The following is a 24,741-nucleotide window of genomic DNA, read 5'->3' as shown; positions in this document are numbered from 1 at the left end:
AGAATGAGCAGGAGAACCCCCACCATCCTCCCGGAAAAGCTTAGGGGCTGCCTGGGCCCCAGGCACCATCCAGAACGAAGACTCCATCCTTCCTTGTACAGACACCATTTATGAAGCCGGCCTGAAGGTCGTCCCCGGGCCACTGCAGGAGAGGGAGGCAGAGAAAGCGGTCGCCTTCCTGAAGCCCGCAGAGGGGAGGAGGAGAGAGGGGCACCACGTCTCGTGGGCACCAGGGAAGCATCCCTGGCGCTCGGCTTCCTCCCGGCCGGTGGCCAAGACCCTTGCGGGTGCCGGTTCCCACGCAGCGGTTGGTCCGGGCTAAAGAGTTTGGGCAGGTGGCTCTTTGGGGGGGGGTGGGGCCCCGCAGCGGGGAAGAAGACGACTAGGGTGATGGGGTAGCCCTCCCGTGCCTCCTGGGTTCTTGGCTCCGTCCAGGCCGGTTCCCAAGGCCGGACCGGGAGGCAGTTTATGCATTACCTGATGTTCTCGCCAAGCCTTCGCTGCTGGGGTGCAGGAAGCGAGAAATTCTGGAGGAGAATACAGCCAGCTCTGGTCCCATTTGCAGGAATTCACCTGGCGTCAGTCAGTTTCTCAGAGCTCACGTCTCAGGGCCCTGCTGGAAATTTTGTTTTAATGTATTTTCAATTGAGAAGCTCACATAACATAAAAGTAACCATTTTATTGTAATTTTTTTTTTAATTTTTGAGTTTATTTTGAGAGAGAGAGAGAGAGACAGAGCATGCAAGCCGGGGAGGGGCAGAGAGAGAGAGGGAGAGAGAGAGAATCCCAAGCAGGCTCCACGCTGTCAGCTCGAATCCACGAAGCATGAGATCATGACCTGAGCCGAAACCAAGAGCCAGATGCTTACCCGACTGAGCCCCCCAGAATCCCCTAAAATTAACCATTTTCAAGTAAATGGACAATTCAGGGGTTTTTCCTACATTCACAGTGTTGCACAGCCATCACCTCTATGTATTTCCAGAACATTTTCATCGCCCCAAAAGGAAACCCCAGACCCACCAAGCCATTATTCCCCATTGCCTCCTCTTTCCAGACCCTGGCAACCTACTGCTCTGCATTCTGTCTCCACTCTCTTCTGGATAGTTCTTGGAAGTGGGATCATGCAGTAGGGACTGGTTGCTTTCACGTAGCATCTTCGAGCTTTACCCACATTGTAGCAGGTGGTCAGGACTTCATCCCTTGTGTGGCTAAATAATATGGCTTTGTCTGGATGCACCAGGCTTTGCCCCTCCATTCATCTGCCCACAGACATGGGATGGTTCGTTGACTTCTGTGACCAGCACTGCTGTGAGCACACGTGTGCCTGTATTGGTTTGACCGCGTGTTTTCAATTCTCTGGGGTCTATACCCTGGAGTGGAATTGCTGGGACACAGGTAATTTTTTTTTTTTTTTTCCGGAGGGAGAGAGCGCAAGCAGGGGAGGGGCAGTGAGAGAGGGGGACAGAGGATCTGAAGCCGGCTCTGTGCCGACAGGCTGATAGTGGTGAGCCCGACCCGGGCCTCGAACTCATGAACCGTGAGATCACCACTTGAGCCGACGTCGGATACTCAACCAACTGAGCCACCCAGGCGCCCCAGACCACAGGTAATGCTGTGTTTAACTTTTTAAGAACCCCCCCAGACTGTTTTCCAGAACAGCCACACCATGCCACATCCCCACCTGCAGGGCACAAGGGCTCCCCTATTTGAACACCCTGGCCGGCACCTGTTACCATCGGCCTCGATTCTAACCATCCCGCGGGCATGACGTGGTATCTCACTGCTGACCAGTCTTTCCCCGATGACCCATGACGTTGCGTGACCTCAGTATGGGCAGTGGCTCCCGCCTGAACGTGACCCGCGTTTCTTTTCTTTTCCTCTCTGCAAAGAAATGGGGCTCTTGAAGGAAGATCCTCACTCACGGAGTCCAAAACTGCACAATGGGCCCTGGGGCACATGTGGCCGGGAACACGATCCCTCCGAGACAGACGGAGAGAGAGAACTTTCCATCCCTTTCCTCAGACCTCCCTGATCACAGAGCCGAGAGAGAACCGTAGCAGAAGGTTTAGAGAAATCCTTAACGTCAGATTCTCTGCCGTTGCAGGAGCCTCTGAAATGCTCCACGGAGGGGACTAGGAAGACACGTGCCCGTTCCTTCCACGCCAAAAGGAAGGTCGGAGGCGGGGAAGCTCGTTTTCGTTTTCTTTACAAGCGCAAGGAGGCTTGCAAATCCCCTGTATCCTCCTCACCTTGAGCACGTTTCCAAGAAAGGCGAAACAAAACCGAGTTCGCATTCTGCAGACAATGAGGGGTTTTGTAGGACAGTAAGTTCACAGTTAATTTCTCCCTCTCCTGAGACCCGACGTCCTGACACCATAAAACATGTCTATGGGCCATCAGATGATGGGGTCCCAGAATCTATGGGAACATTAAATGGAGGGAAATGTGCTGAAAAATGACACTGTGTCGCTGCCCCTGCCCCCCTGCTCTGGGCTGTGTCATTACAGGTCAGACACCTGCTTCCTCTTTGTCATTCTCTAGCATGACAAACGCACCCGCACCCTGGCCCACAGTCTCGTCAGCCTGCCTGCCGACACAGCCTCACGGCTGGCCTTTCTCCTGGAGAGGAGCCCTGGTGGGGACAGTCTGTCCCCCGTCCTGTCCCCCACGGGCTCGCATCAGTCATTGGAGATTTCACTCTGGCCCAGTATCAGACACCAGGGCTGTGACCCCAAGAGAAGGCTGGGGGCCTGCAAGGGGGCAGTGAGAAGAGGGGCCGGAACTGGGCTTTAAATGGGAGGGAGGTTCACCTGGGTGGCTCAGTCGGTGAAGCTCCTGACTTTGGCTCAGGTCACGATCTCGCAGTTCATGAGTTCGAGTCCCGAGTCAGGCTCTGTGCTGACAGCTCGGAGCCTGGAGCCTGCTTCGGATTCCGGGTCTCCCTCTCTCTCTCTGCCCCTCCCCTGCTCACGCTCTGTCTGTCTCTCTCTCTGTCTCTCGAAAATAAATAAATTTGAAATTCAAATGAATTTCAATAAATAAAACAATACGGTAATTTAAACAGATAATAAATTCGAGAAACAGTCCTGCCTCCTTGTCTCTGCTCAGACTGAGCCCCTTCACCCCAAGGCCATTCTCCTGAGGCCTCACTTCTGTGCTGCACCTTCGTGGGTGACCCGGAGCCTTCTGGAGCTCATCTGTGTGCCGCCCTGATGAGGGTGAGGGACAGGGTACCGAGGAGGAGGGCACAGGGGGAAGAGAGGGTACCAGGTTAGCCCTTCAGCTCGGTTACAGAGGACCCACTGTGTGCCGGGCACAGTGAGGGCTTCCCCTGTGTGCCCTGATGGGCTTTTGGCCAGGGTAAGGCAAACACACGACACAGCTGGAGAAAAAAGGAGGCAGCACAGACACAGGGGGTGACACTTCATGATCACAGAGGCTGGGCTGCCTGATAACAGTGATTATTTTTTTTTAATGTGTATTTAGTTTTGAGAGAGACAGAGAGAGAGACAGAGACAGAGGGCCAGCAGGGGAGGGGCAGAGAGAGAGAGAGGGAGACCCAGAATCTGAAGCAGGTTCTGGGCTCTGAGCCGTCAGCGCAGAGCCCGGCGCGGGGCTCGAACGCACGAACCGCGAGATCACGACCTGGGCGGAAGTCGGACGCTTAACCACCTGAGCCCCCCAGGCGCCCCAACAGTTTATGACAACAAACCTTCAGACAATCCACAGGGCACACCTGCCATGAGCCAGGCACTGTCTGAAGTTCTGTCTGCGTCCTCCCGTGTAAGGCCCACAGAAACGGACCAGACAGATAGCATCAGTCACAGGCACCGTAAATGGCAGAGCTGAGATTTGAACCCAGGACTCTCTGACCAGAGGCCTCAGTTTTTCGCCACTAAACCACTCCTCTTCCCGATCGAGCGCGATGAGGCGGGAGGGAGAGAAGGGGGAAAGAAGACGGTCACTGCCCAAGGACCGACGCAGACACGCCCGTCGCGGGGGGACCGTCCACGGGCCTGGGACGGGAGGTCCACGTGCTACGGGGGCCACAGAGGCGGGGGAGCCACTGGCCTGGAGTCCGAAGGGCACATGAACGGCCGCCGTGGAGGGAAACATCGTCAAGGTCACTGGAAAGGGCCCATGAGCACACAGGGCCGACGTCATCCACGCTGTTGGGAAGGCGCACGGTGTCTTGGGGTCAGGGTGGGGGAGGTCCGTCCATGGTGGAGGAGGGGCGACCGGGAAAGGTCCCCGCCAAGCAGCAATGTTGGCAGAGAGCCGGGAGGAAAGCCTGGGGTTTCCACAAAACCAAAAACAGCCGTGCACTGGATATTGTAAGTGGCGGGCCGGCCTAAGCCAGACCCAGGAGGCAGCCAAGCACCTGCCATCGGGGGGGCTCACCGGGTCCCACGCCGTCACCAGAGTGTGGGGCCTGGGTGGGAGGGGGCGGAAGCAGGCGACGGACGAGGGGGTGGAGCCGGTCCGAGGAAGGAAGGTCTCAAGAGCAGGACTTGGCACTTTGTTCTGACCTCTGCCCTGTGCCCGGCAGGAAGCGTCCGCTCCGATCGATCGGCAAGGAGATTCCTGGGCACCAGAGGCCTAAGAGGCCCCTGTCTGGGACCCGGTGACAAGCAGCCTTGTGCCTGAGGTCCTGTGACCTGCGGGGAGCCTACCCCACGAGCCCCAGGGCCATTTGGGCTTACTCGAGTCCCCTGGGTCCCGAGGCTGGCTACCTCCCTGCACACGTGGGTCGCCCCCCCCCCCCCGTCCCCGCCCCGGCCCCCGTCCCCGCCCCGGCCCCCAGCGGCTGGCCTCCTGCGCACGACTCTTCCTCCGCCCAGCCCTCAAGTATCTGCCAGCCTCCTCCTCCTCAGGCCGGATCCATTTCTGTCTACCTCCCACTCACTTCCTGGGACGCAGACACAGTGGTGGGCCCAGACCGGCTGGTGAGAACCAAGTCTGCAGCTGTCTTCCCACGTCCACAGTCAGGGAAGCGTGAAATTGGCCGAGGTGGGGGTATTTACACCATGGGAATTGGCGAACGCCAGAAAGCCAGTTAGACACTGACCCGCACACGGCCCCACAGGTGATGCTGGCGTGGCAGGGCCACGGAGCGCTGACGAGCAGCGGAGACCCTGGGCTGGGCCGCTGAGTGCCTTCCGGGGGCAACGACCTTTCCTGATGAGGCTGCATTTAGAAGTTGCCAGGACACCACCCCCCTGGAGCCCTTTTTTTAATATATGTACGTTTTATTCATTTACTTTGAGCGAGAGAGAGAGAGACAGAGCTCGAGAGCGGAAGGGCCAGAGAGAGAGGGAGCTCCAGAATCCGAAGCAGGCTCCAGGTTCCGAGCTGTCCACACAAAGCCCAATGTGGGGCTCGAACCCACAGACCGTGAGATCTTGACCCGAGCCAAAGTCAAGAGGTGGACGCTTAACCGACTGAGCCACCCAGGCGCCCTTCCCCTGAAGCTTTTTATGTTGACTGCAGGTTCTGGAACTTTCCTCCTGTCTACTTTTCTAAGTCCCTAGAAGGCAGAGGGTCCCAACTATGCCACTAACTATACCACTCATGCCTCTGGACCTCACCTCTTGTCCATAAAAGGGAAGGCAAAGGGAAGAGCTCCGTGGGGGGCACTCTCAAACCTCAGGGTGCCCATGAGACATCTGGGACGTGCACTCCTAGGTCCAAGGTCGACCAGGAAAGCCCAGCTCTCTGCGGGGGGTGAGGCTGGGAATCTGCAATGAGTCCACTGTGGTCGTCTGAGAACCACCTCGAGTAACAGCCGGCCGCCATCCCCCGATGTCCCACTCCCTGTCTCCGAGGAGTGACGTGGTGACCAGCTGGTCGGACATCCGCGGGAGCGATGGTTTTCGCCGTGGGCAGGCGCCAAAAATGCAACAGCTTCGTGGAAGGACCTGAGCCTCTTTGGCGCTGGGATCAGCCGTGGTTTCCCAGACCCCTTCTGGCCCGCGGTTCTGACCCTATGCCGTGACGAACGGTCGCCATGCCCTCAGATGCCACTGGCCGCTCGCCGGGCTTCACGGGGCCTTGTTGGCCCGCGAGCCCCATGTAAAACACTCAGAAAGAACAAACAATTCCCACACAAACAGCAAGAGGAGAGGCAATTTTCATCAGCTGCGGCGCCATAAATCTTGATATATTTTATGACTCTCACTTACATTTCTTGTTCAACTTGTGCATAAAACTTCTCCAGATTTATACAAGCCCACTGCATAAGTCATTCCCTTCCCAAACGGGCTCTATATCTTGATGACCTTTTAGAAACCAATGACTGCTTTTCTGTTGTTATCCATAATTGGAAAAGCACCGGAGATAACAAAATTTATGGCAATGAATGATCTACCTGAGCAAAGCCATAAAGAACGCCGGATATCTAACAGAGGGGCGGAGGAGGAAGACACAATCCCCCTGTTTGTCAAATGTTATCTCCGTCAGCCAGGGTCTCCTGCGGCCGCGGCCCCCTCAGCTGACGCCTGAGACCCAGGGATATGGCTCACGTGGGGCCGGTCCGGCCACCGCCACCGGAGACGGTGGTCCAAGAGGGCCTCTGCTTAGAAAGGTCTAGAAACTCCCGAACCAAGGTCGCTCTCACGTCCGCGTCGATACAGACGGTGCCTCAGCGGAGCTAAAAGACGGGCGAAGACGGAGAGGTCGGTGGGGGAGGGCCACAGAGTATTTTCTTGTCTCCCGTCAGCTCCCTGTTGGTTTACTGAGGGCCTACTATGCGCCACCTGCTGTCGCACGGGCGGGAGACACTCCGTGAACAAAACGTACGAGGATCTGCCTTTGTCGTACTTATATCCCAAGATGCCCTGTGACGGCTCCAGCCACAGAAGGGGCAGGAAATGACTCTGAATGGCTAGACAGGCACCAACCAGGCTTCTCTCCTCTGAACAGCCCCCTCCGTGAAATTGACTGCTCCCCAGGCAAGGACTCTTAACTAAAGGAATTCACGATTTTCAACCCAGCCGCCGGGAGAGCCGAGGATGCCATGCGTTGATGTAACCAGGATTCCTCAAGCACCTTTGGTACACAAAGGGCTCGGCCTGGAAGGCTCCGTTCTCAGACCCATGTGTCCAGGTCTCTGAGGAACGCAGGGTCGGTGGTTCACGGCAACAGCGGGGCAAACGAGCTTGTCCCTTGCACAGAAGAGGGACAAGTGTGGCCTCTTCCCCGGAGCAGAGAGGAGCAGAGAAACCAGGACAGCCTTTGCTCCCCAGGGCTGGAAGCAGGCTTCACTCGCAGCAGGAGGAAGTAGGTCAACAGAGCCAAGAACTCTGGCTCTGCCCGGCTGCCCCAGCAGGAACGATCACTTGCTTCCCGAGCCTCCTATTTCTGTAAGGGGAGCGGGTGGAGGCAGAGAGGAGTCAGGTGGCTGCAGGAAGAGGCATTTGAGACCAGGAGCCAGCGAGTGACGACCCACCCATCGGGAGGTCCCACCGAGCGCTTGTGAGCCATGAAAGAGCAGAATGAATTCACTGGTGACTGATTGCATGACCGAGCTCGCCACTGGGCAAGTCCAGACAGCGGTGCTTGACCCCCCAGAATGACAGGGGGGCGTGGGAAGAGTGACGGATGGCCGGGAGGAGTCTGACCCCGCTCCGGAGGCCCGCTCTGGGTCCAGGCTGGAACGTCCAACCGCGGCACCCTCTCACGCACGCTCTGTCTGTGAGCCAGCAACTCGGGAGCCCTTTTCCTAACACCACCCGCCCAAGGAAGAGCCGTCGAGCCCCCCGGGGACATGAGCGGGCCACCCCAAAGCCCAGCAGCTGCAGTCACGGGCACTGAAGACGCGGGGGTCAGCTGGGAGCGACCCGCGGGAGGCAATGCACTTGGGGCTGAGAGTCGGGGGCCCAGGGGGCTGGGTTCCAGCCCGCCTTTCACACTCACCTGGACTCTGAGCAAATCACTGAGCCTCCGTGAGTTCTGGAGCCTCCTGGTCTTTACCTGTAAAGGAGACAGTCGACGGGGAGGTGCGAGAGGCCAGCGAGATGGCATGTGTCCCGTGTGTGCCCAGGGCCGGCGCCCGGCGCTGGGCCGTGGTCACTACTCATCGTGGTTAGTTCCTCCTCCTCCCCCCCAACTACCTTCAGAGACCTAAGCCTTGGAGAGGGTGGAGAGAACTGGGTGACAACAAGACCGTGAGGAAGGTGGCCACTGCCCCAGGGCGACCCGCCCCGGCCAGTGCCTGGGACCGCGGGCCGTGCTGACAGACACGAGGAAATTGCTGGGGCAGCTGAAAGGCTCAGGGTCTCCCCGAGGGGCTGGACATCGGAGGGAAATGGGCAAAGACCTGACCCGACAGGGGCACCATCTGAAGTCAAGTGAAGGGCTAAGACCTCCGGAGCCAGACGGCCGGACTCCAGCCCCGTGTGACCCTGGGCGGGCCACCTGCTCTGGGTGTCACTTTCCCCTTGTGAAACATGGGAGTCCAGCAGTATCCCCCCCCCCGCGGGGTTGAGGCAGGGCCAGCTGGCTTGACGGGGTCACGTGCTTAGGATGTCGTCGAGCTCGAGGAAGCCTCACGCCCTGGGGCCCCCTTGCAGGTGGGGGAACTCACCTGGGGGACACTGGGGGGCACCGTCCCTCGAGCCTCCGGCCCAGTCGGCAGAGGGACCCCAGTGCCACTGCTCCCGCTCTGGGAGGGGCAGGGCCCCCTCCCCGACTCTGGGCGACCCCTCCCTCCCCACGTGCCCCTTCGCAGCCCAAGAGCCTCGTAGAGGCTTCCTACGTAGAGGCCCCAGGCCCATGGCCTCCCTACGCGTGGGGAGCCACCTGTGTGAATGTGTGGTGTGGGTGTGTGTGAGCGTGTGAGTGCACGTGTCCTAGGGAAGGGGCCGAGGCTGTCATCGGATCTTCCAAAGGCCACGACCTCCGAAGGCCGCTGCTCTCGCCCCATCACTTTCTTGGTGACACGTCGGCCTCCCTCAGGCTGGGGCAGAAACCCGGGGGATTTAAACTCCCCCTGAGCTCCAGGCCAGCTGGCAAGACCCGAAAAAGTGAGAGGCTCTAAATCCGAGGCAAGAAAGCGGAAATGGTCCCGCGGGGAGACGGCGGGGAGAGGCCTTCTCCCGGTGCAGATGGCGGGCCTGTGGCTGCTGTCCTTGGATGGGCTCACTTGCAGGCCGGGCCCGCGGACTTCAGGGCCAGGCAGTTAAATGCAACCTTCTTCCACCTTCTCGTTCTATTCGGGCCCCCGGTGGAGGGGACGGTCCCCATTTGCATTGGGGCGGGACACCTGCTTTACTCATTTCTTCCAGAACCACCCTCCCAGACCCCCCCAGAGATCACGTTTAACCAGCTATCTGGGCAACCGGTGGCCCAGTCAAGTTGACACATAAAATTAACCATCACAGGGGTGCCTGGGTGGCTCAGTCGGTGAAGCGTCTGACTTTGGCTCAGGTCATGATCTCTCAGTCCATGGGTTCGAGCCCCGTGTTGGGCTCTGGGCTGACAGCTCAGAGCCTGCTTCCGATTCTGTGTCTCCCTCTCTCTCTACCCCTCCCCCCTGCTCATGCTCTGTCTCTCTCTCTCTCAAAAATAAATAAACATTCAAAAAAATTAAAAAAAAAAAAAAAGAAAGAAAGAAACACTAATACAGCCATGCACTCACTGCCTATCCGGAACCCCTCCCTGGTGCGGACACGTTCAAAGCCGCACTCGTCATAGCAACCAAAGGGGAAAACAACCCAAGCATCTATCGGTGGATAAACACAGTGTGGTCCGGCCATACGATGGAATGTTATTCAGCCTTAAAAAGGAAGGAAACGCCAACGCCTCCCGAACGTTCGGGATGTGATGCTCCGTGAAAGAAGCCAGACATGAAAAGACAAATACTGTATGACTCCATTTACCTAGGGCACTTAGAACAGCCAAATTCACAGAGACAGAAAGTAGAGCACAGGTTTCTGGGGGCTGGGGGAGAAGGAAATGAGGAGGTAGTGTTTGATAAGGACAGAGATTTAATTTGGGACGATAGGAAAGTTCTGGAGACAGACAGTGGTGCTTGCACAGCAAGGTGAATGGACTTAGTGCCACCGAACTGTCCACTTGAGAAATGGTTAAGAGGCGGCTCAGTCGGTTGAGTGTCTGACTCTTGATTTCAGCTCAGGTCATGACCCCAGGGTCGTGGGATGGAACCCTGAGTTGGGTTCTGCACTGAGTGTAGAGCCTGCTTGGGTTTCTCTCTCCTTCTCCCTCTGCCCTGTTTGTGCACTCTGTCTCTGAAAAAAAGAAAGAAAAGAAAAGAAGAGAAGAGAAAAGAAAAGGAAAAGAAAAGGAAAGGAAAAAGAAAAGAAGAGAAAAGAAAAAGAAAAGGAAAGAAAAAGAAAAGGAAAGGAAAGAAAAGAAGAGGAAAGAAAAGGAAAGAAAAAGGAAAGGAAAGAAGAAAAGAGAAAAGAAAAGAAAAAAGAAAATGGAAGGAATAGTTAAAATGGGAAGTTTTATACTGTGTGTATTTTACCACAATAAAAAAAATTAAATAGCCCAAAGTAAATCACACTGGCCATTTAGCCCCGTCCCACAGTGTGTTTGTCCCCATCTACTCCACCCCAGAGGCCACTTTCTGCCCCTTGAGGGCTCCAGGCTTGTCCCCACCTCAGGGCCTTTGCATCTGCTGCTTCCTGGGCCTGGAAAGTTCTTCACGGGGCTGGCCCTGTTGATGAAGTCTCAAGTTAGATGTCACCTCCTCAGAGAGGCTCTCCCGACCACTCAGGTACAGGAGCCTCCCCCTGCCAGTTTCTGGAACGTTCCCCTTTTCACGGCCAGATTCTTTTCCTACTGTTTCTTTTCTGTCTCCACCAGCCTGCACAGAGGCCCCGTGAGGACGGGAGCTCGCGTCTGGCTGGCGGTGCTTGGCACACGGCCGGTGCTGAGGGGATTTTGGAAGGAGGGACGGAAGGAAAGAAGGTGCTCGGAAATCACACGCCGACACCCGGCCGCGGTTAGCGTGCAGAGACAGAGTGTCGGGGCGCAGGGGGGTCTTCTGTGCGCTTGGAGAGCTCACGCAGCCTCGAGGAAGACTTACCACCCACCCTGGGAGCCCTGGAGCCACAGCCCAGGTGCCTCCACCCGCCCCCCCCCCCCCAGCGGGCACACGGGCCACCCTGTCCAGCTGCAGGCAAGGCCCCCAGAAGGGCTCTGCTGTGAGCTGGAGGCCGGTGAGCCCCAGCTGAGATCGGGCCCTGGGGACTGCCACAGCCCGTGTACCCAGCCCGCTCTCATGTGGCCGTCACCTCATCCCTGAGGACAGCCCTTCCCAAGTGTTTCCCACTGTAAGTGCTTTCTGCAGGCAGCAGTGAGGGCCTGGGAGTCAGGGAGGGTTGGGCAGGGGAGGGAGGAGTGAGTGGGCAGGGGAGGGGACAGGTGGGCAGGGGAGGGGAGAGTGGGCAGGGGAGGGAGGGGTGAGTGGGCAGGGGAGGGAGGGGTGAGTGGGCAGGGGAGGGGAGAGGTGGGCAGGGGAGGGGAGAGGGGGCAGGGGAGGGGAGAGGGGGCAGGAGAAGGAAGGGTGAGTGGGCAGGGAAGAGGAGAGTGGGCAGGGGAGGGAGGGGTGAGTGGGAAGGAGAGGGAGGGGTGAGGGGGCAGGGAAAGGAGGGGTGAGTGGGCAGGGGAGGGAGGGGTGAGTGGGCAGGGGAGGGGAGAGGGGGCAGGGGAGGGGAGAGTGGGCAGGGGAGGGGAGAGGGGGCAGGAGAAGGAAGGGTGAGTGGGCAGGGAAGAGGAGAGTGGGCAGGGGAGGGAGGGGTGAGTGGGCAGGGGAGGGGAGAGATGGGCAGGGGAGGGAGGGGTGAATGGGAAGGAGAGGGAGGGGTGAGGGGACAGGGAAAGGAGGGGTGAGTGGGCAGGGGAGGGAGGGGTGAGTGGGCAGGGGAGGGGAGAGGGGGCAGGGGAGGGGAGAGTGGGCAGGAGAGGGAAGGGTGAGTGGGCAGGGAAGGGGAGAGTGGGCAGGGGAGGGAGAGATGGGCAGGGGAGGGGAGAGTGGGCAGGGGAGGGAGGGGTGAGTGGGAAGGAGAGGGAAGGGTGAGTAGGCAGGGGAGGGGAGAGGGGGCAGGAGAGGGAAGGGTGAGTGGGCAGGGAAGAGGAGAGTGGGCAGGGGAGGGAGAGGTGGGCAGGGGAGGGGAGAGGGGGCAGGGAAGGGAGGGGTGAGTGGGCAGGGGAGAGGAGAGTGGGCAGGGAAGGGAGGGGTGAGTGGGCAGGGGAGGGAGGGGTGAGTGGGCAGGGGAGGGGAGAGTGGGCAGTTGTGGGGAGAGTTGGGGGCGCGAAGGAAGAGACAAGTAGGGGAGGGAAATGCGCAGAGGAGGGAGGAGGCAGGAGGGGGGCGGGATGCGGGGAAGGGTGGCCGGGGCACGACGGCACGGCCTGGGGCACTTGATTGTCCTGTGGTGTGCTCGGCGTGTGTGTGCATGATGTGGGGGGTGTGCGTGCGTGTAGCGTGTGGGGGGTGTGAGTGTGGCAGGCACGGTGTGGGGTGCGCCTGCGTCACCGCGGAAAGCTGCCAGAGCCATCTGGTTTCCAAGGCAACGCGTGGAGGTGCGGGCGCCCGAGGAGACGCGCGTGCGGGGTCCGGAGCGCGGGCGCCCAGCTGGAGCCCGGCCCACGCCGCCCGCTCGGTGCCCGCAGCGCCCGCCGCGGAGCCGGGCCGGGGCAGGGGGGCGGGGGCGCTGCGACCCCCGCCCCACGAGGGGCCCGGGCGAGGGGCCGAGGATTAATCCCGAGCCCCGGAAGCCCCCAGTGAGAGCCCGCATCCCGCCCCCCCCCCCGCCCCCTCCAAGCCCACCGTCCCCACCCCTGCAGGGTGGGGGAGCCAGGCAGGCAGCGGGCCATCCCGGGCCCCACTCCACCGCTAATTATTTTCCATGATGAACATGTTATTATGTCTTACACTCGAAATAATCAATTTGGAATCACCACTTTGATGAGTTAATGGGCACTTGGTGGGTGTCATTTGAGAATCTCTCTGCAAAGTACGGTTCTATTTTTACCAGCGGCTGCGCAGGGACACAAGAGGACGTGCCGTGGGCGCCCGAGTCCCCACCTCCCAGTCTCGCCCCCTCTCGCTCTCTGTGTCTCTCGCCTCCGACACCACCCCCTCTGCTCCTCTGGGCTGTGGCCCCGGGACAGCCAGTGAAGGAGGTCCACACCCCGGGCCCAAATCCGGGCCGCCCAACCCTGGCTGAGCCCTCCGCGCCAGCCGTAGACGGAATGTTTGCGTCCTCCCGCCTCTCGCAGGTTGAGAGGACACTTGGAGATGGGGCCCTTGGGAGGAGATTAGGCCACGAGGGTAGAGCCTTGATGAATGGGATTAGTGCCCTTATGAAAGAGACCCCGAGAGCTTCCCCGTCCCCTCCTCCGTGTGAGGACACGGCCAGAAGAAGACGCGCGTCTCTGAGGCGCAAGGGGGCCTCCGCCGACTCCGAATCCGCGGGCACTTTGATCTGGGCCTTCCGGCCTCCAGAGCTGTGAGAAATACGGGTCTGTGGTTTCAGCCCCCAGTCCGCGGTGGTGTCGTGGGCGCCTGGACACGCTAGGGTGACGTGCGTCAGCCCCCCCCCCCACCCCGAGTCCCCCAGACGCCCTCAGAAGGTAGTTTTGATCCATACGCCCGTTTCTCTTGCGAGAACACTGAGGCTCTGCCATTTGAAGCCGGAGAGTGTGGCCTCGTGCCCGTGGATGTCCGTCTATCCCAGTACCACGGCCTCGTGTTGATTAAACCAGCAGGGGAAGAATGCAACTGTTCCATCGCAAAGGCCGATGAGGGCAGAACTAGAGGAGAGCTGGAGACACGGGGGACGCGTGGGGACGGAGCCGGCTGAGCAAGGGGCTGAAACCCATCGTCCCACGGCGCCAACAGCCCGTGGGGCAGGGCACCCACACCCCGAAGACTCACCACCATCCGCTCTTCCGAGGCGACCCTAGCCTGGCTCTGTGGGCACCTGCCGGCACACGACACGGGCTGTCACTCTCTGTATTTCCCATCCCTCTGTCACAGTGACGAGTCCAGAGGTGGGCACGTTAAGCGATCCAGCCTAATTAACGCAAGCTCAGAACCTTCGCCTAGAATGTTGGAACACAGAGGCTCTCTCTTGCTTACCGGATGTGACCAAGAAAGCACTGGGCCCTGAGGACCGGCCTGCAACCACGTGGGACCTACCGGAAGCAGAAATTAGAGAAGAAAACACAGGCACCCGCAGGCACACACACGCATCATAGCCGCTGTGGTCCTTGTGCGTTGGAGGGTCCTGGTTCCAGGGCACGCAGTCCCCCCGCCCCCCCGGAAAAGTGACCAGCAGTTGGCCCCAATTCGGCCTGTTCTTCAAAAGCCGGGCTTCTCCGTTGGAGAAGAGGAGGAGACGTCCAAACAGGCCAGAGCAGTGAGGCCTCTACGGCAGCCAGCTCCTTAGGAAGCCAGATGGTCTGTCCACTGGCGAGAGAGGCCGAGGGAGAGGCCGAGGACTGGCCCCCTCCAAAGCAAATCGCGGCTTCTCTACAGCTCCACAAGTGGAAAACCAAATTCTCTGTATTCCCTGTGTCATTCCTCTGGTCTCTGGCCCGCATCCCACCCACCCCCACTCCCAGAAAAGGAGCGTGGAGGTTCTTGCAGAGCAGTTCTCTCTAGGGTGCCTGAGCCCTTAAGCCTGCAGAGCTCGTAAAAGTCCACACTCGAGTGCTTTCTGGGCACCGGTGGGTCCACGGGGCTTTGCGGAACTCTCGAAAGCCGACGTACAGCGAGATTTCCTGGTCGCCTTTCCAAGAAAAGAGGTGCTGTATGAGAGGAAAACCAAAAGGCAGGGGGACCCGACTCGCAAACAAGTTTGCGCTTGTTGGCGTGGGGAGTTTTCGTGGCTGTCCCCCAAGCTCCTAAAATAAAGGACGGGAGATGACTACCAAAGTACAAAAAACCCAAATTCGGGATGTGACCCACAGGAAACCATGCTGGTAGGTAGGCTCACAGAGGAGCCTCATCTGCACATCCCAGGCACCCAGGTGGAGCAGGTGTGGCTCTTAGTGAGGCTGTCCACGGGGACCCACAGGCTGGCGTCCCCAGAGCTGCCCCTGCTCTCGGTGCCCGCCGGGTGGCAGGACACTCTGTCTTTGGTACTGTCTGCGGCATTCAGCTCTGTGGTCAAAGACAGCCTCACTCGTGTTGGGTACAAGTCTCTGGGTTGGGTTGGGGGGGAGGGGACCTCCAAGGAGGAAGAGTGAAGTTCAGAGAAGCAGGACCCTCAGGAACACACAATCTCCCCAAGGAAGGAACACCCAGAGTGCACCCACCCTAGCAAGAAACAGCAGGGAGACTGGGAGATACTATTTGAGAACATACACGTTCCCAATGTCCGAATGCAGAGATTCTCAATGTCTTTTAACAGGTCGGTGGCGGCGGAAGGCCGTGGGCTGAACAGAAAATTCAAACACTTCCGGTGTGGAAGAAGTCACATTTTACAAAGAACACCGCTATCGCCGGTATTCGTTCGCGCTCTGGCCCTCACCTTATTCAAGCACCACATTTCTGGTACGGTGTTCAGGGTCTAGAAAACCACCAGACGGGTGGAAAGTGCTCAGTAAAGTTGGCATCATTATTACCAAGAACCATATATCACTTGTTGAAAAATATCTCCTACGTGTGCGTGCGCCCCAGAAGCAATCTCCTAAGAAGTTTTAAAAAATGTTTCACAGGGAGAGTGTTGTGGGTTCTGAACTCATTTGTTAAAGATATGAAATGTTACCACGCTTTCCAAGATGGCGAGAACAACCAGTTGGCATAAGGAAATGAAACCAACATGAGGAAATGAAACCTACAAACTTCAGTTAAAAAAAAAATCACACAAGGGTCAGATGGGATTGGAAAACAAGTATCTTGGTTTGATAGCTGCCGCCCCCAGCTTGCTTCCTCTGGTTGGATCAGCAAACCTTCGTGAGGCCTCCTTTCCACATAGGACCAACACAAACAAACACTGACATGAACAATCCAGAAGGAAGACTTCACAGGGGTGCCTGGGTGGCTCAGCCAGTTAAGTGTCTGACTCTTGATTTCAGCTCAGGTCATGATCTCATAGTCTGTGAGTTCAAACCCCGTATCACGCTCTGCACTCATAGTTAAGAACCTGCTTGGGATTCTTTCTCTCCTCATTCTCTCTCTGCCCCTCCCCTACACTCTCTCTCTCAAAATAAATGAACTCAGGGAAAAAAAAAAAGCATTAAGCCAAATTTTTCAAAAGTAGCAAAACATGGTCGATTTATTTTCTATAAAGGTATGAAGGCATTTCAGTGGGGAAGGGACTGTCTTTTAAAGAAATGGTGGACCCCCTTCGGCAAAAAAGATGAATTTCAACGTGTATCTTTCACCAATAATAAAAACAGACTCACAAGCAATACTCTGGTTCGGCCGTGCTGGATGACAATGTGGAGGCATACATCTATTTTACGACCTGGCAATCCGTCCCGGAAATGTGCGTCCCCACAGGAACTTGTATGTGTGTGTTTACAGCAGCTTTATTAATCATCCTCAAAAACCGGAAACACCCCAAATGACCTTCACCTTGGTGACGGATGAAAAAAGCAGCAGTAAGGGGGAGCCTGGGTGGCTCAGTCGATTGAGCGTCCAACTTCAGCTCAGGTCATGATCTCACAGTTTGTGGGTTCGAGCCTCGCATCGGGCTCTGGGCTGACAGCTCAGGGCCTGGAGCCTGTTTCAGATTCTCTCTCTCTCTCTCTCTCTCTCTCTCTTTCTGCCCCTCCCTAGCTCACACTGTCTCTCTCTCAAAACTAAACATTAAGCAAAGCAGCAGAAAACCCGTACAATGGGATACCGGTCTACAATAAAAAGGAGGAAGCCACCTTGCACACAACGTGGCCGGCTGGCAAATGCATGATGTTATGTGAAGGAAGCCAGACTCAAAAGGCTGCATACTGTATGTTTCTATTTCTAGGGCATTCTGGAAAAGGTAAAACGTTAGGGAAAGATGACAAATTATTAGTCTCCAGAGACCAAGGGGAGGGGAGCTGTGGACTGGGCTAAGGGAACTAAGTGTTACACAGCTTGACTATGGTGTTATGTACATGACTGAATGCACTCATCAAAACTCACAGGGCTGGTTCCCACCAAGGGTACATTTTACTACGCGCAAATTACACCCCAGAAACCGCACTGAAAGAAGAAAGAATACGATCCGATTGACCTCATTAAAATATAAGTTTGTGGAGGAGGGGGTGTGGGGGGGCTCAGTCGGTGAAGCGTCTGACTTCAGCTCAGACCATGATCTCACAGTTCGTGGGTTCGAGCCCCGTGTCAGGCGCTGTGCTGACAGCTCAGAGCCAGGAGTCTGCTTCTGATTCTGTGTCTCCCTCTCTCTCTGTCCCTCCCCCCCCTCCCCCATTTGCACTCAGTCTCTCTCTGTCTCAAAAATAAACATATATATATATATACATATATATATACACATATATGTACATATACATACATGTGTGCGTATATATGCACATACATATATGTGTACATATATACACATACGTATATGTATATATATACATATATATATAAATTTGTAACAGGAAGGTAACATTTATTATCAACAAATGTGAAATGTATTCAAGTCAAGGTGCAAACGCCAAGCCAAATAATTAAGTTAGTGATGCTCAAGTTACTTTCAAAACAATTTATTCCACAGCCGTGCTGTTTCGGGCTCCCAGGACGAGACTTTTCCTTGTTCTAACTTACACACATGTTGAGGGCAGCTCTTCATTTGCAAACCAGGGGCCTGACGGACCGGAGCGGCGCCTCCTTGGCCTCTCTTCCCTGGAGGTTTGTGCCGTCCAGACAGAGGGTCGCTGGGTAGGAGGTGCACCGACGTCCTTGTGGGTCGTCCAGCATGCTGAGAATACTCCCTGGGGGCCCAGAGGGGTAACAGCTTAGGAGAGAAGGTGGGGGGTGGGGGGAAGGCACCAAACAGAGGCGAGGTGAGGATTTGGAAAAGAAAGACCGTGCGCTGAGAGGCGTGTTGAGGAACGGTGTGAGCCCATCACGGGCTGTCTATGCGGTCAGGATGACAGACGCAAGGCAGGCAAGGGGCTGAGGTCTAACTACCATGAGCCACTTCTCCCCCGACTGGAGATCGTCCTGGCCCATGAGCAAATAACCTAGTGGCCCCATCACTGCAAACTAAAAGGGGTCACCAGCCCCTTGACTTCTGCGTAGTTTGACCGAAGACAAATAAATTGTCCTGTTTGTTTAAGGAAAGGTCTGCAAAGCCCAGAGCCCCGGAAAGAGACCTTTTGCCTTCCACTTAGATTAATAGACTCCCCGCACGTCCCTGGTGCCCGACCCCGGGGGCAGGTGCTGGGAGAGTGGGCAGAGGGGAGGCCCAGATCTCTCCTGTCCATGCTTGGGGACACGACGTGGTCTCTATTCTCCAAACACAAGCGTCTTGCCTTTAATGCAGTGTCACCCGGGGAGGATGGGTTATTCCGGCTCCGAGGATGTTTCCAACATCCTAGCCCACAGCAGTGTTGGGGACAGAGGCGACGCTCTGGGAGCGAGCAGACAGAATGCCAAATGGACAGATGGGGGCACTACCCTGGGAATCTGCAACTGACACGCACAGAGATCGAGTCTTGCTCCGAATGGCTGGTCCACGCGCCTACCTACAGAGAGACCACAGGACTGGTCAGGGGCCTGCTGAACTAGAGGGGCACTCGTGACTCCAGGGACACCTCCCCTTCTTACAATCAAAGCCCTTCTTGGGTTTTTTGAGCTGGTTCGGGCAGTCTCTGCTCCTTAAGGAGCTATTTCCTTTTTGCTGGTAAGCTCTGAGACGCTGGCCAGGGGAGTCACTAGTCCAAAGGGACATGATCAGTTAGGGGACAGCCAAGCCCCGATGGGTTTGAGTCTGAAATCTGTGTTCCCAAAACAGTGCTCCCGGCAGGGCAGCTTCCGGCGAAATCTCATTTCTGAACCCTTTCCAGAACCTTCCCTGGGGTTCTCAGCCCTGGCCGCCTGTCAGAATCCACTATGGAGCCTTGCAAAGGGACCTGATCCCCACAGAACCACCCACGCACCTAGTCCTCTCCCAGAGGAGAGCACAGATCAGTCCTGGGAGCCACTGGACGCCGTCACTGGATCCAGCCTCAGCATGGTCAGCTGTCTCCATTTCTTTAGGGACTCCAGAAGCCCAGGCCATGCCGAGGAAAGGGCAAGGAGGGGGCAGGACGGCAGAGGAGGGGGAGCTGGGAAAGCAAGGGTACACTCAAGGTGGCAGGCAGCTCGGGAAGGAGGGTGCCCGCAGAGAGACCAGGGAACGCAGACGCGCTGTGACCTGTTTGGAGGGGACCTCCTCCGGGGCCAGAGCCGGTGGGCGGGGCCTGCTTGAGCCGGCCCGCCTGGGGAAGGGGTGGGGCCTGGGGACCAGCTTCCAGGTGTTGGTGGCCGGCAGGCAGGAGGGAGGTGTCGAAGCTGCGGGTGAATCCCGCAAGGTCAGGCAGGGCCAGAAAGATCCGGATTGGGCTCCCACCTGAACTCGCTGCCCCCACCCCGTACCTGGCCGTGGCCTTCAGCCTTTTGGGGCTGGGCCTGGCGGTTGCGATCCCGCCAGTTCGTTCTCCAGCGGAAACACGAGGCTGCTCTCCTCCCAGCCTTGCCGGGTCCCGTGAGACCTCACCCAAGGCCACAAACAGGTGAGCTGTGCAGCACGGCTTCCGGAGAGGCCAGGGACTGCCGCTCAGCGGGGACGTAGTAACGACAACCTTTCCTTCTAACTGCCAGCCAGCCCTTGTCAGGAGGCGGCAAAAATGCCTGTGTCGTACGGCTCTGGCTGACCCAGATCAGATGGGCTCCCCGCGAGCCAAGGCCCTGTACCTCTGGGTCAGTGACTTTGACACAGGAACTGCAGGGCCCCGGGGATTAAGCTGAGCTTCTGTTAAGTCCCTGACCTTGCAGATAACATCATCCAAACCAAACCCACGGGACTTCGACTCGGCCAAGAGAGCTGTTGGCCTAACTTCCACGCCTGCCGCCAGCCACTCTTCCTTGGGGACACCTGGGGGTCCCCAGCATCGGGGACACACGCACACGCACACCTGAGACCCCGAAGCTGAGGCTTGCATCTGAATCAGCCACCTCCGACCTTGGGGAGGGTTGTAACGACTGTGTCCTGATGACCTCTTCGGAGTCTCATCCGGGTGGGACAGGAGGCCCACCGTCCGCCCACGTGGGGAGGGGGAGGGTCAGGCCAACCTGGGACCTTCTCTAATACAACTCACGTCCCGCCCTTTCAAGCTCTCGATTGGCTGCTACAGTTGTCCATCACCAACCCAGGGAACCAATAGGGTGCCGGCACAGTGCACAGCCTGGGCACCCGCGCGCGCGCGCGCGCCTCTCGCTGCAGTCACCTGACTGTTCCTCCAGGCGGAAGGCGGTGCGCGTTCCCGGCCCGGTTCCGGATCGCCAGTGGTGCGTGTCGCGCGGCTCCTGTAACCCAGTGACAGGTTCCAGGCGGCGGGATGCAGCAAGTGGTCCGTCCTCACAGGAAGGTCAGGTTCTTCCCAGAGCGATGATGTCCCCTCCCCGCGGAGGGACACCTGTTGGCCACGTGTTCGTCTTCACACGCAGCCTTGTTTCTGGGCCAGGGGAAGGCCGAGCGGGGGGTCCAGCGAGGGTCCCCACGCCACCCCGGTCTGCTCGGTCTTTCACCTACAGCTTTAGCGTCGTCAAACGCGGCCTTGCCATCACCCCGAGGCCCACAGCAGGCAGCCCCTTTCCATCCTTGGCCCATCCACGTCCTCAGCATTTCCAGACTCTGGGGGACTCTGCTCTGTTGACCCAGGCACAGGGTCACGCTGCACCCTCGCTCTGCCCGGATTAGCCCACGACCTTGGGCAGGATCTCCAATCTCCCTGGGCCTCCGTCTCCTCCTCCGGGAGGTGAGTGGGGTTAGGCCTCGCGATTTCCGAGGCCGCTCTCATCTGCGAGGTCTGTGCGTTTGCAATTCCCGCACGTCTGTATCTTCTTCCTGAGTCCAAATCTGGAGGAGAGTTGGACGCAGCTTAAAACAATGCTCCTGTTTTCCAAAGGGACCCTCTCATCCCCTGGCGTCCTATGGTGCCGCCCGCCGATTTCTACCTGGCTCCCAGGGGAAGAATTGTTTAATCTGGTTGTTCGCTGTCCCGATCGTTAGCTGCGTTAGGCGATTGCAGAAATTCCAGCCATAAATAATAATGATTATAAATAATAATTACAGGCACAGTCCCCTCCCCATGCCAAAGCGCTGCTTGCTTCCTCCTCTTATTTTTTTTTTTAAATGCCACTCTGTGCCAAAGGCCTTCAGAAAAGGAGTTAATTAATATCCCTCGCTGTGGACTAATTCTCATTTCAACATGTGGTTGTCAGTTCCCTGTCATCATAGCTGATTTACAACAGGGTTTAATTAAATTCTCCGTACATTATTCAGCATTCTCCGAAGACAACGCCAGAGAGGCCCGGGGTATTTAAAATGTCACCTGCTGAGACATATCACCTCTTCTTAAATAAATATGACAGTGATCAAACTTTGGCTAATTACGGGGACTTAGTTATTTGTTTGTATGTTTTAATATTTAATTGCTTTCGTGTTCATCCAATTACCGAGCGACAGCAAATAGAAATTAACTTTTTATCAGCGTGTTCCCAGCCCCGTGAGGAAGGGCCCCCCAAAGCCTCCGGACGAGGGGAACCGCCCAACCTGAGAGACGGCAGACGCGGTCTCAGCTCGGCGCACGGGGCGATTAAATCAAGGGAGAACCGTCGCGGCTCCTGCCCCAACTCCCAGCCTGCGTGGGGCTGCATGCCCAGCTTCCAGCAGCGTCTGGCTCCAGGCGCAAGAGATGTTAGGGGAACACGCTCAGGGGTTTAATTCCACACTGCCACCCCATGGCCTCTGGGCGCAATTACCCCCAGTTGCTTTAGAGGCTCAGGATTCCCTGCAAGGAGGTGAGAACTCTGGCAGTTTGTCTTGGCTTTCCCCTCGCCATGCAGGTGCTGTCTTCATGCTCCGCCAGCTTTGGGGGCCGTCGGCTCCTTGTGAGAAGTTCTGGCACCTTCTGCCAACCTCCCTGGGACAAAGGCAGCACCTGGGAACGTGTTTACTGTGTGCTACTTATGTCACAGATTCAGCAGCCGGAATAGGCACACAGCTTGTCGCGCATGGTGTTCTGATCAACTGCATTGGCCGGACCCCACCCAAAATGGCCCGCGGGGGCCCCCCAGAGCCAGTCCCTCTGGCGTTATCTTGAAAGCTCCCCCTTTGCTCCAACACATCGCCTGACATTTCGGCGTTTGCTTTTTCTCCCTGTCCTAACCTCAGTATCTCAATCTCTGCAGAATTTCAAAAAAAAAAAAAAAAAAAAAAAAAAGGTGGGGGGGCGGGGGGAGGATGAAGAATTAAGCCCTTCCTGGAACTCTCTCAGCGATTCCAAATTGGATAAGCCAGTTCTACCTCCAGCCTAACCCCACAGCCTCATGGGATGTTGGTTTAAAACGTTCAACTTTCCAAAAATAAAAATAATCTTTTCATGTACTTACAGCTTATCTTCCCAGCTCAGCTGTAAGCTCCTTAAGGGGCGGGCCCAGAAACTAGCAGAGAGACTTAACCATGGTAAAGAAAATGCCAACTGGCTAGCCTTCTTTGAAATGGCCCATGAATGGCCTTGTGCAGCGTCTGTCTCCCAAGGGGGCAGACGGGTGTCATGGAAGGAAATGCATTCTTTCACTGAGCAGGTGACACCTACTGTGGGCTAAGCCTGGGCTCTCCAGGATGATCAAACAATGCAAAAGCCCTGTCCTTGGTGCTGGAGTCTGGGAGGAAACACAAACAATTACCAGCAGAGGTGTGTTCCGGAGAAGGCAGAGAACACAGGGGTGTGGACAGATCAGGGAACCTGGTCTGAGACACCAGCCCGAGCTTGCCCAGGAAGCCAGTGTGAGCACAGACAGCTGATAAGAGAGGAGCCTTTTTCATTGGGCAAAGAATAGGAGGCCTTCTGGAAAATTTGTCCTGGGGGCCCAGAGTTGATGCAAATGAACCCAGCCCAGAAAGAGAGGTTTTAATTGGTCCCAGCAGGTGCTTCCCTGGTCAGGGGTCAGCACATAGTTCAGCACCTGTGTGAACATCTCCATCAGGGTCCCTGAGGCCTGCACTGGCTGTCACACCCACTCTCTTCAGATCCTGGAGATTTTTACCTTAAATTCACATCAAGTCTCTATCCCCATTTCCTCTCAAGCTAATTCCCCTCGACAGTCAAGTCCTTAGAGGAAGCAACAAAGCTTCAGACCCCTTGGCTTGGTCAGGAACTACCGAGACACCGAGGCAGCAGAGAATACAGAGCAGTGGACCGAGACAAGGCATCAGGGAAGGGTCTGGACGTTAGGAACCTTGGGGGCCCTGCTGACATGGGGGTCCAGCTCTGACAGTCTCTCTGAAAGACAAAAGCACCTCTACAGAACCGAAGCCATTCAGTTTATCCTTATCAGAGCCCATCAGAACAGGGATCGTGGAGGACTCAGCCGCCCCCAAGCATTACAGGTTGTCACACAGAATGAGGGACCAAAGACTCTGGCCGTCCCCACCTGAGCCCATCTGGAGGAGCGGGAGTGGCTGCATAGAACGTAGGAGGACGTGCAGGACATTTAGGACATGAAAAAGGGACAGCAGTGGGTCAGAGGGAAAAATCAGTCAGTGATACAGCTTCTGCCTGGCTCCCTCTCCCAAGACACACACCCTCGGAACCGAGCCACATGGAGAAACAATAGTCGAGGACCCAGATGACAGCCAGCATCAACCACCAGACTTGTTTTCTTAAAAACAGCCGATTTCACTTTTTTAAGTTTATTTATTTTGAGAGAGAAAGGGAGCACAAATACAGTGGGGGAGGGGCAGAGAGAGAGAGAGAGCGAGAATCCCAAGCAGGCTCCCCGCTGTCGGTGCAGAGCCCGATATCGGGCTCGATCTCCGGAACCGTGAGACCATGACCCAAGCCTAACTCAGATGCTTAACCAACTGAGCCACCCACGTGCCCCAGCCACCAGACTTGTAAGTGAACATCCCTTTAGATGATTCCGACCCCAGCCTTTGAGCCATCCCATCTGATGCTGAGTAGAGCGGAGAAAAGCTGTCCCCCCACTGCGCCCATGAGCAAAATTAATGCTATTATTGTTTAAAGCCACTAAGTTTGGGGTTATCACATAATACTAGGGAACCAGCACAAATACCCTTTTACCTTCAAAATGTATTAATTCAGATACTTCTCATTCCAAATTCTCATATGGGCTAAGGTGAAGTGTATTTTTTCTGTGCCTGAATCAAGGAATTGCCTGAGCAACTTAATAATGTACCCAAGATGACAGGGGAAAGTCTACTTTTAGCTGAAACTGTCTTCAAGTACATCTATTACAACATCTATTTGCATACAAAGAGGTAACATTCCAATATCACAAAGTAAACTTATCTGCTCTCATCCTTACCAAGTAACTTTGAGACACTTGAGTACATTAAGTAGTCACTACAGGTACTTGAAAATAATCCAGCAGTGTTTCTTTAAAAACATTCAGTAACTAGGGGCACCTGGGTGGCTCAGTCGCTTGGGCGTCCGATTTTGGCTCAGGTCATGATGCTGCGGTTCGTGAGTTCGAGCCCCTCGTCAGGCTCTGTGCTGACAGCTCAGAGCCTGGGGCCTGCTTTGGATTCTGCGTCTCCTTCT

At 56.6% G+C, this 24,741-nt stretch overlaps 1 protein-coding gene and 1 long non-coding RNA gene across 6 annotated transcripts in view; both read right to left on the bottom strand.

Moving 5' to 3' along the window:
• The window catches only part of TMC6 (transmembrane channel like 6), a 157,624-nt gene that overhangs the window by 86,813 nt on the left and 46,070 nt on the right, over positions 1 to 24,741 (bottom strand). The gene's annotated exons all lie outside the window — the stretch shown is intronic.
• On the bottom strand, positions 17,658 to 21,507 carry LOC132687263 (uncharacterized). 4 transcript variants are annotated; one of them, XR_014136033.1, is made up of 3 exons: positions 20,089 to 21,507; positions 18,462 to 18,657; positions 17,658 to 17,901 (listed from the first exon to the last, which is right to left on the bottom strand). It is a non-coding gene; the product is annotated as an uncharacterized LOC132687263 (long non-coding RNA). The 4 variants fall into 4 exon arrangements; XR_013552194.1 differs by having other exon boundaries at positions 17,658 to 18,657; XR_013552193.1 differs by having other exon boundaries at positions 17,658 to 18,657; positions 20,129 to 21,507.

The sequence above is a fragment of the Panthera onca genome, chromosome E1, assembly GCF_046562875.1.
Source record: "Panthera onca isolate mPanOnc1 chromosome E1, mPanOnc1 haplotype 2, whole genome shotgun sequence".
NCBI lineage: Eukaryota > Metazoa > Chordata > Mammalia > Carnivora > Felidae > Panthera > Panthera onca.
Note: the sequence above shows the minus strand (reverse complement) of the source record. Positions and strands in the feature narration are given on the sequence as shown.